Source organism: Eurosta solidaginis, chromosome 5 (genome assembly GCF_040869045.1).
Source record: "Eurosta solidaginis isolate ZX-2024a chromosome 5, ASM4086904v1, whole genome shotgun sequence".
Taxonomy (NCBI): domain Eukaryota; kingdom Metazoa; phylum Arthropoda; class Insecta; order Diptera; family Tephritidae; genus Eurosta; species Eurosta solidaginis.
The window spans coordinates 49,745,022-49,755,163 of NC_090323.1; the positions used below are offsets into that span (position 1 = coordinate 49,745,022).

A 10,142-nucleotide genomic window follows, 5' to 3' on the forward strand; every position below is an offset into this window, starting at 1 on the left:
AATAGAAAATTGGTAAACTTTTGGCACCATGGCACCGCTTTTGAAATAAGGTAATTTAAAATTTTGCAAGCTGCAATTTGGCGACAGAGTATGTAATGTTCGGTTACACCCGAACTTAGCCTTCCTTACTTGTTTATTTTTACTAGGGACAACCCTATATACATATACATCCGCTGTGAAGAAGCAATCAGTTTATATTCTAAGCTTTTACTTATATTCGAATAAACGTTAGAGGCCCAAAAGTTATAATTCCTTTAGAAAATGCCCAATTAATTGTTCACAAATCCATAATTAACCATGGCCTCGTAGATTTGATTAGGAAATATAGTCAATTTCTTCGCGACTATAGCCAGAGCTGACATTTTGGTCGTCTTTCGTCCGCAGTTTTGACTAGAGCTTGTGATTTCTTTTCGAACACAAGCGATAATTACGAGACGAGAGAAATCTAGAACTCGGCGTCTTGCGAGATTCTCGTATCAATTTAGTAGTTGTGGTGTTGGGGAAATTTTCGCGTGTGCTTCAGAAGAATTCCTTTCGAATTTGTTCGAGAAATCGTAAACTCTACGAGTAGTTTGGACAGATTACGAAGTCCTAATGTGAAATGCCTGTTAAGCCTTAGGACAAAACAAGGAAAAAGACGCTTTAATAGAGGATGCCAGACTAGATAAGACCCATCTTAAATTCCGCAAATCCGACCCTGTCGGTGCATTCATAACTGACACAATATGTTTGTAAATATTTCTGCTCCATGAAAATAAGTCAAGTAATTGCTTGTAAGTATATGAGTGAAGAAAATCATTAACACGCCGCAAGCCAACAGCAAAGGGAAAAAAGAAATGAAAGCAATGAAAGGATAACAGATTTTTCTGCTAATTTGAAGCAGGAATACTTTTGTGCGTGATGAGAGTCCAAAATAATAAAAACAACAAGATATACTGGCTTTGAAAATAAAGTAAAATAAACTACCATAGACAACAGTGACAAGGATCAAATAAAAGCTGTGTAGCGTATTTATAGAAGTAGGCTTGACTACGAGTAAGGGCTGGGTCAGGAGTACCCAAGAAGGCAGTTGACAGGAAGTCACGCTGTCTACATGTAACTGAGACTCTTACATGTAAACATCTAAAGATTTTCCACTATCATTTCCTTAGCATCTTGTCGTCTGTGGCGTGTGACATGGCAAAGATATTTGTAGATAAGTTCTGTAATGAAGAAGGGGTTTTGTTGCAATATTTATAAGGAGTTGGAGCCATTGTTGATCTTAATGCTTAAGATAGTGTCGTCTAAGGTTGTGTTAGTTAAATCTTCGAATAGCACAGTGTGCCTCTGCAAACCTGTGCAAGCTTTTTTTTGGGGTAGAATGAGGTTTGAAAAACTTTTGCTTTGTAATAAATTGTGTTTTCATTTTGAAGCCAAAATCTTGTGGTGCGTTGACAGTTGCTTAACGCTTCATAATCAGAAAACAAATAAGTTCGAATCTTTAATAGTGAAATTGCCTGTGTTGATGAGCTGGTAAAAACAAATAGTAATACATACGCCAAACCCACACTTCGGGGACCTGTCCATGAAAATGTAGGCAAAAGCCTATAAGCTTAAACTTTAAAATGTTCTTTTATCGTACTAAATAATGTTTTATTATTATTATTATTATAAAGCTTCGAAGCCCTGAGATGGGAAGGTTTCGCGTTTCACCACCAACTCACAAAAATAGCAGATTTGTGTGTGGCATAGATATAACTTTCTTAGGTGTTATCTTAGACTACAGCGTATCGTATAGTGACCAGTGAGAGTTCGGGTATTGTTGCTACTTAGATTAATGCGTTTGGCTGATACTCTCCTTAAAGGGAGTGTAAAGTAATTCTCCTGGGCATTCAAATGAAAGTTATAAGAACTGCCAGTTACTTATGGTTTCCCTAGTTTGTGCCCCTGTGATTCCACTGACAGGAAGCTCAGTACCATAGGAGTCTGCATGTTCGTTATCTTCATGTCCCTGAGGTCCGCGAATCCGTCCTAAAATACCTTGTATGTGGCTCCCAGATCATTAAGGATTCCTAAAAATTTATCCACTAGCTTAGAAGTAATTGTGTAAAACTACAAGGCTGCATGCCTGTCTCACATATTGAGGATACTCTACGAGGATAAGCCCTCCCCTATATATTCTCTAGCGCTTCTATTGCATGGATTTCTGCCTGAAAAATTATGGCGTAGCATCACATTTGTATCGATTTCTTGAAAAACGGCACATAGATTCCAGCTGCCGTTGTTCTGTTATCAAATTTTGATCCCTCCATGAACCAGAGCTCTGAGCCAGGGTCAGTTAATGGATTCCCTCTTTCCAAAAAAGTTCTGTCCACAATGGATCCCTAGAAATTTCATGAGATTCTGAGCGTAAATATGTATTAGTCATACAAATCCGCCTTTTCAACGTCAAAAAATAGACCACTAAATTGAGTGATTGAAATGGTAACTAAGGATGAGTTCGTTGATAATCTGTTAGCTAATAGGCTCTTTAAAAGTGTTTGACTGAAGGGGATTCTGGTAGATCTTAGACGTGTTCTAGCTAGAGCCGGGCATTTACATAGAAAGTTTGTGCTGAACAGTATCTTTGATAGCTACGTCTTTAAAACTTCTGCAATGGTCATTATGCAGACTACACATCTTTTCCGCATGCGTACCTTAAGCTCAATGCAGACCGCTACAAGTTTATAGGTGTCGGCTCTAGATCTACTCTGTAGACTCCTATCGTTGTTGTCTGGCCATATAGCTCCTGAAATTTCACAGCTCGTAGTGCTCTTCCACTTTTGCGGAGCTTTGTGCATGTTACAATTTCAAGTTTTCCCCTTGGCTGCCCCTAGAGTTATGGCAACTTCGACGCTGGTTATTTCCTGATTTACTTTCGCTGAGTTCCCACTGTTAGCTCATCTGCAAACTTAGTATGAAATTTTAGAAACAAACTTTTAGGTCCCGTCCCGCCAATTTATAGAAAATATGAAAAGGAGAGCGACGCAAATTGGAAGTGAAGTTTGGCCTTAAAGCTCTTCGGAGATTATGGACGCCTTACATTTATTTTTATTATTTATGGATGTTCATTTGGGGCAGCCTTTTCTTTTTATTGCCTAGAGCACGAGTTAAAGCCAAACGGCAACAAGAAGGTATTCTAACCAGAACCTGCCTACGGAAACAAAAGAAGCGGGCGACCCTTCTCCGCTGGAATGACTAGGTGGAAAACGGGTTTAATTCCCTTGGTTTTACAAATCGGCGCCAGTTAGCCCAACGAAGAAGGGAGTGGTGCGACTTGTTGGATTGCCAAAAACGGGTGTTCAGTGGGTACTTACTTGCTTAATTGGCGCTTAACAGTTTAAACGGTTATGGCTGTCCAACAAGGCGCGCAAGTCGCTCCTTTGTTGAGTCAATTTTTTCCGGAGCATCATCTTTCATTTGCGGTTCTCACCTACCTGATGTCTGTTGTGATGCCCAGTTTACTGAGTTTTCAATTTATGGGGGGTATTCTCGCCTCGCTGTGTAAATGGTGTCCTGGTGACAAAGGTATAATTGCGGCTGCTTGCTCGCCAAAATGCAGGTCCTGATGGAATGTCATACCGACCATTTTTGAGTGTTGGATTCGGTAGCGTAATACCATTGACGTGGATGTCTAATATGGCAGACATTTGCCAACGTTCGCAAGGTTAAAGAACTGGAAAACTAGGGAGAGAGTTTAAATTTAACAGCACAGCTCACCAATGGAAGGGTCCGGAGCTTTTGTCATAATCGCGTGATCATCGGATGGGATACAATGGGTTTGACGCATAATGAAGAAGCTTCCGCATTTAAAAATTAAACAAAAGTGAGATAAGGCGTCATACTGCGATACCCCTTTTTTGGTAAAATGTTAAGTGCCTTAACTAGACTGATCCTTGCAGTATTGTATTGTGATTGACTGAGTTAAAGGCTTTTGATAAGTCTAGCGCTGTTCTGTTATGTAATTTTCGAAAACCACGCTAGTGGTTGGCAAGTTGAAGGGTCGAGAGGAAATAGGAGTACAGGATGGCTTTAAATATCTCGGCTTTTAGCTGGTTTCCCAGGCTCAAGAAACGGTACTACTTTCCCCATTTTTAATTTTTCAGGGATGACTAAAGTGGACAGAGATATATTGACCACGAGCGCCAGGTATTAAAGCCTTTTATTGACAAGGTTTTTAGGCATCGGCATGACAATCCCTTCCGAGCTTACCAATTTTGCTAGTTCAGCAATTTTGATGGCTTCTGCTACCTCTGTGGCGGTGATGGTAATAGGAGACGGATGAATTTATGTTTAGATGCGCGTTTGTTGATCTGCCATCTGGATTTGTCAACTGAGGAATGCGTCTCGTATTGCCAGCAGAAAGCGCTCGGTCATTTTTTCGCAACGATAACACTTTTTTGCTAAAGGCTATGGATATTTTTGCATTGTGCTTAGTCGGGTTTGAGAGAGACTTTACGGTTGGCCATAGCTTACGAATAGCGGCAGGGAGGTTGCAGTTTTTGGGTGTACCTCCGATTTCGGCCGATTGTATTTGACCACAAGCTGTCTGAAGGGCAGGTTTATGTATGTTTGGGGTCGTCAGAGTCTTGCTGTCTAACAAGATCAAACTATCTAACTAAAGTTGTAGCGTCTGTTGAAAAGTATGGCTGGATTTCCCGAATCAATCTGGTGGGAATAAAAAGAGCCGATGCGGATTCATTAACCTTGTGGAAAGAAAGTTCCCTTTGATGTACAATAGTCGGGGTTGAGAGGTCAGCCAAAAGATTATCTGGGATTGCTTTATATTCGTCCCACTTTCCTTTTTAAAAGTTGGTGAAAGTGCGTTTATCAGATGTGATGAGCTCGGCTGATCGCTCACACGAGAGGTGTATGGGTAGGTGGTAAGATTTTTATGTTAGTTATCCAGAAGACTCTGTTCACAAGGCCTGCGCAAACGATGGAGATGTCTGGCGAGCTATGAAAATTTCCTACCGTAAGTGTGGGAGCGTCTCCGTTTATAATGTAGCGCGCCGTGTTATCTATCCGCTTACATCTCACTTCTGCTGTCGGATTGCTGACAAGGATGCAACATATCGTGATGGGTAGTAACATCGCACTAAAATCAGACTATATCCCCTGTGGTAGCAAGTAACAGGGTAGATGTAAATGATTTCTAAATTCACATCGCCTAACCGGACAGTTATTGCTTGACGCTCCAGCTTACTGTCCGACGGCCGATGTCAAGATCAAATAGATTATACTGTGATGAATAAAAAATGCGAGTCCGAGTACTTTTTCTCTTCTTTGCTATGGTCTTTGTAGCCGCAGAAAATCCGCAAAGCAAGCCGCCACTCATAGGTAAATGCTATAGCTAATTGTCATATAGGATGAGCGTATAGAATAGGTGTATACATAGGGAAACTTTAAATAAACAGCATCGATATGTATGAATATGTTAATATAAATAAATTGCCATAAAGCCAATAATAAATACAATGGACAGATACGACGCATCGGCACGACAAAGCAATGTAATGAACCACTAATTGCGTGCCAAAATGTAATTTACGGCATTAAGAGGCATAAGCAACAAAAACCAAGAATAATACAATAACACACTCACAATAACACAAATTTCTTGTTAAATAAATGCTTATGAAGTGACGAAATAAGCCAGCGAACTACACGGAGACACATTGAAGAAGAGGCAATTGAAACAAAAGGTTCAATGCTGAGGAGTGGTTGAGAATCCAAAGAAAAGTTGAAAGTTTGAGTGAGCACAAATTAACACACGTACCCTAGACTATATATGAACCGCCAAGAGTGCGAATGTATGCATGCCCAATGAGAAAATTTTCAATAGTGTGAGTATTATGGGCCTTTGGCGTGAAAATTCAATTATTGACCAAACGCCTGTGTCCACTTCAGGGTGTTGCTGACCAATGTCAATAATGACAGCAACAAAGAAAGCATTTGTGTACAATACAAAAAACATCAGATGATTGTGAACGAACAAAAGTCTTGAGAAAAGCAAATACATACATATTTATGTAGATGAAAGGATTAAAGGCTGACCAGAGAACAAAAGCAAAGATGCAATTAATGACCGAGTGGGTGGAAGGGGCCAAATTGAATAACAAAGAAATATATATGAAAGGGTTATAAAAACTACTACAATAAAATAAAGTCGTCGTTAATAAAAGTTATCAGAAAATTTGCCATTATTTCTATTGTGCGCACAAGTGTGGGTAATTTTGTAATTTAAAATGTTAATCCTTTCACTGAAAGAGGCAAAAAAGTGGTATTAAATTTAGATTTGATTTTAAAACAAAAAATCAACAAAATCGTTTAAGTTCAGGTTGAGCTGAGCTTAATATAGCCTGCAGTGGTGGATTCAACAAATAGTATGTCCGATCCAGTAGCTAAGCCATCGCTGTCAACTCAGCTCAGCACCGAATAGGGTTAGATTTGGTTAAGAGAACGTGCGTGGGAATTTCCCACAATTCCCCTAGCAGACTATAAGTGTCGAGTGGCGTCCAACTACATTAATTCCTAGTGGTCTTTAACGAGATACATGCTTTCTCTAATGAACTTAAGTGGGAGTGAAAGATCCACTTTCCCACCCTCTGACTGATTGTTGAATAAACGTCGCCCAGAAATCCGAGTCAACTTCTCTTCCTCCGCTTTTTGAGACCTTCCGGAGAGGTAGCTTGTTGGCGTCTGCCACAGTCGGGGCATTGGTATGATAGCGCAATGTTCTATGATGACACACGTAAATGCTCTAATTGCAGATTTGTTTAGCTTGAGAAAGAGGCTAGTTCATTTCCTATTCAAACATAATCATACGGAGCTTGGGACATCGCAATCATCCGGTTGATCCACAGCAAGCCCGTTGTCCTTTTCTCATATTAACCGATTTTCGTCAGGAGGTAACATAGTGTTAGTCATGCGGAGTTATTCGCTTATGTCCTTTTTGAAGCCGTTCCTGGCCATTTCATCGACAACTCCGCACAATATCCATCTTTATCATGGCTGGCGAAAAAGATTATTACATAGGTTTCAGGAACCGTAATATCTCGGCGCACTTTAGCTGCTCTCTCTATGGCATATACCTCCGTCTCGAAATCAGTGCAGGAAGTCGGTAAGATTGATTGCCTTTACCACTGCTTTTACCACTGTCTACTCCTTCTTCCCATTCCTTCCTTGAAGCATATCTTATTTTCTACACTTGGAAGTTAAAACCCGCTGTAATATGGTCGCCGTTGAACCTTAAGTCAGCTATGATTTCGTTTTTCTTACCCTTGTAATACCATCTAATATCATCGTGTGCCCTTATTCGGTTAATTTCCACATGTTGGATTTTCAAATTCGCAGTTCCTCTTTCCCGTTGAATTTCTGCACCAAAAATTGTAGAGGTATCAAGTGAAAAATTGCGTTTAGCCCTTCCTGAGGTGTGCTGCTCACTACACCTTTCATATCCAGGCTCGCTAGCCTTTGCACCTTTCCAACTCTATGTTGATTGCTCTTTTTGTCTTGCGCCTTCCACCGGATAAGACCTGCATACGTTAGTATCGGCCGAATGACTGTGTTGTACATGCCAAGGATGATATGCCATAACAGTCACCAGTTCCTGCTCTTGGATAAAGCTTTCATTAATCTCGACTTAAGGTTCCTTTTCCAGCTTTATTAGGAGTCGAGTACCATTTCAAGAGATTTATCGTTGTGCCGGTGGAAGGGACTTTTGTACCGCCAGCGAGTAAAGGGGCTTAGAATATACGCGCGGTAGGCATGCGTGTCGGAAGAGGCGACTAAAATACCCAATTGATTCGATGGATTGTGTCCATTCAGCAAAAGACCATCAACATGGATAACATTCCCCAAAACTTTCGAGGAGTGTCTTTATCGCTACAACGACAACGACAACCACAACAGGGCATTTTAGTTTTTCTTGTGAACAGGACAATTTTCTCTGATAGCCAGTTTTCAAACATAGTTAGCGCCTAAAGTTTCGTTGAAACCCGAGCTCCTGAGCATATGTTCGATCCATCCAACTTTAGTCTTGGGTTCTGTGTCGTATAAGTGCCCTGCAGTAAGTCTACGTTTGAACGTTGTTGAAGACATCCTCAATGTCGAGAAAGGCTGTCAAGGGGTATTATTTGCATCTCAATGATTTCTCGATGAAGTTATCTACCTCGTGAAGGGCGCTTTCAACTGATCTGCCTTTCCGTAATGCGTACTTTGCTACATCCATCTTGCAGAAATTTGCTAGATTGAAAATTAACTAAATATGATTCAAGTTCACTACAGTTGTACAAAACTGTTAAGCCATACAATTGCAAATTTCTAGTGCTGCCCGAAAATTTCCCTTCTCCAAGAAAACTTCACCCTCCCCAATAAAATCTTATATATAAAATTCTTGTGTCACAGTGTTTGTGGTAGAACTCTGATTTTAATGAAATTTTGTGAGCATATCGAGTAGGTCCGAGAATCGGATCTTATCTATTTTTCGTACCCCAAAGTGGCAACGGTGGTCCATCCCTTAATTTTTCTGTTAGACAAAGATTTTTTATTTTTTTTATGAAACAGCATTCAAAAATATATACAACCCGCTGGAACTGGGACTGGGAATAATGGATGGAGAAGAATGAGAATAAGTAGAGAGACGTAAAACGAGGAAAGGTGAAAGAGACTAAGAAAGAGATGGATTTAGGGGAAATTAGAGAGATAAGGTTCCATAGAGGGAGAGGGGAGGGAGAAAGAGAGGGAGGTATACAGAAAATTAGGTATAAAAAAGACGGAGAAGAAGAAGGAGACACAGAGAGTGGAGTGAATAAAAGGATAAAGGAAAGGAGAAAGAGCGGGCGGAGGATAAGAATTAAAAACTTATTAAAATGTATGCAACTAGATCAAATTTGGGGCCCAACAACGTCTGCGGGGTGTGCTAGTCATCTGTGTTATTCGAAAACTTATATGCTAGTGGGTATACATTTAAAATTTGTATGAGCATAAAGTGTTAAGCATCGTGTTAACTCGCTGACATTGACTTTGAATCGCTTAAACAACAAATAATTTAAAATAGAAAAAAGACAACAACAGCAATAGCACAAAATTGTTGCTTTATGTTTATGTAAAATTGTTGACATTGATAAATTACCTTGTGCCTCAGTTGACGGTGTGATTTATCGCTGGAAGCCTTTTATTATTTTTTACCAAAGCATCAAAGCTCGTTGAAAGTATCCTTTTTCACATGCTTTTGTACCCTGTTTTACTCACATTGCTTTGTAATAAACTCACATGCATTCATTTATTTATTTACATAGTTGTTGTTTGATGTTATAATTTTGTTGTTGTTTTTTTCTTGATGTTGTTGCTGATATTATTCTTGTTGTTGCCGCCTTATCGCCATCGTCCAGTGGACACGTGTCACTTTGCTACATTTAAGCGCCTGTAAATATGCAAATAAATCGGACGTTCAATTTATATGAGATTTTTTAATTAAATGCAAATATTGCTTATAAATAAATGACCATTTGCGAATATTTAAATAAAATATTGTCACATGCAGCGATATGTAGTCAGGCGTACATATGTGCAAACAAATTAGATTAAATGTGGTTAGAAACTCATTTCAGGCTAACAGGAATATAGGAGTTTGTGAAGTGAGACACTCTGTTAGGTATCTAAAGCTTTTGACAAAAAAAAATTGTGCTAAGGGGTAAAAAAATACAAGGGCAATATAGCTCCAAACAGACTTCGGTCGAGCTTCTCTTAAATTTTTTGTCGTGCCATGTTTTGAATTTTCATAAAAATTGGTTGGACGCGACCTACATATCGTTCTGTTTCTGCGTTAACCTCGTATCTACAATAGAACAATTTTTCAGAAACTAAAACAAAGGTTTGGTTTTCTTCAGTAAAACAAAGTAAACTACTTAACTGCTTTTTCGTTTTCGTTTTATTGCAATTGTTAGCTAGCCATTTAATCTTGTTGGTTCCTAATGACTAGTTAAACGTAAAAACTCATTTTGTTAGTTACAGCAGATACGAGGTTACTGCATACTTAGAAATATATGTGTCTAAAATTTTTGTGCAAATAAAGAGTATATTTATTTTACTTCAAAATATAGTTTTATTCACTAAAAACA

The 10,142-nt window shown here is 39.3% G+C and overlaps 1 long non-coding RNA gene across 1 annotated transcript in view; it reads right to left on the reverse strand.

The window, feature by feature from the left end:
* Window positions 1-9,436, reverse strand: part of LOC137251783 (uncharacterized) — a 29,444-nt gene extending 20,008 nt beyond the window's left edge. Inside the window, exon 1 of the long non-coding RNA XR_010953342.1 lies at window positions 9,155-9,436. This is a non-coding gene — a long non-coding RNA (uncharacterized lncRNA). The remainder of the gene's footprint in view (window positions 1-9,154) is intronic.
* Between the last annotated feature and the right edge of the window lie 706 nt (window positions 9,437-10,142).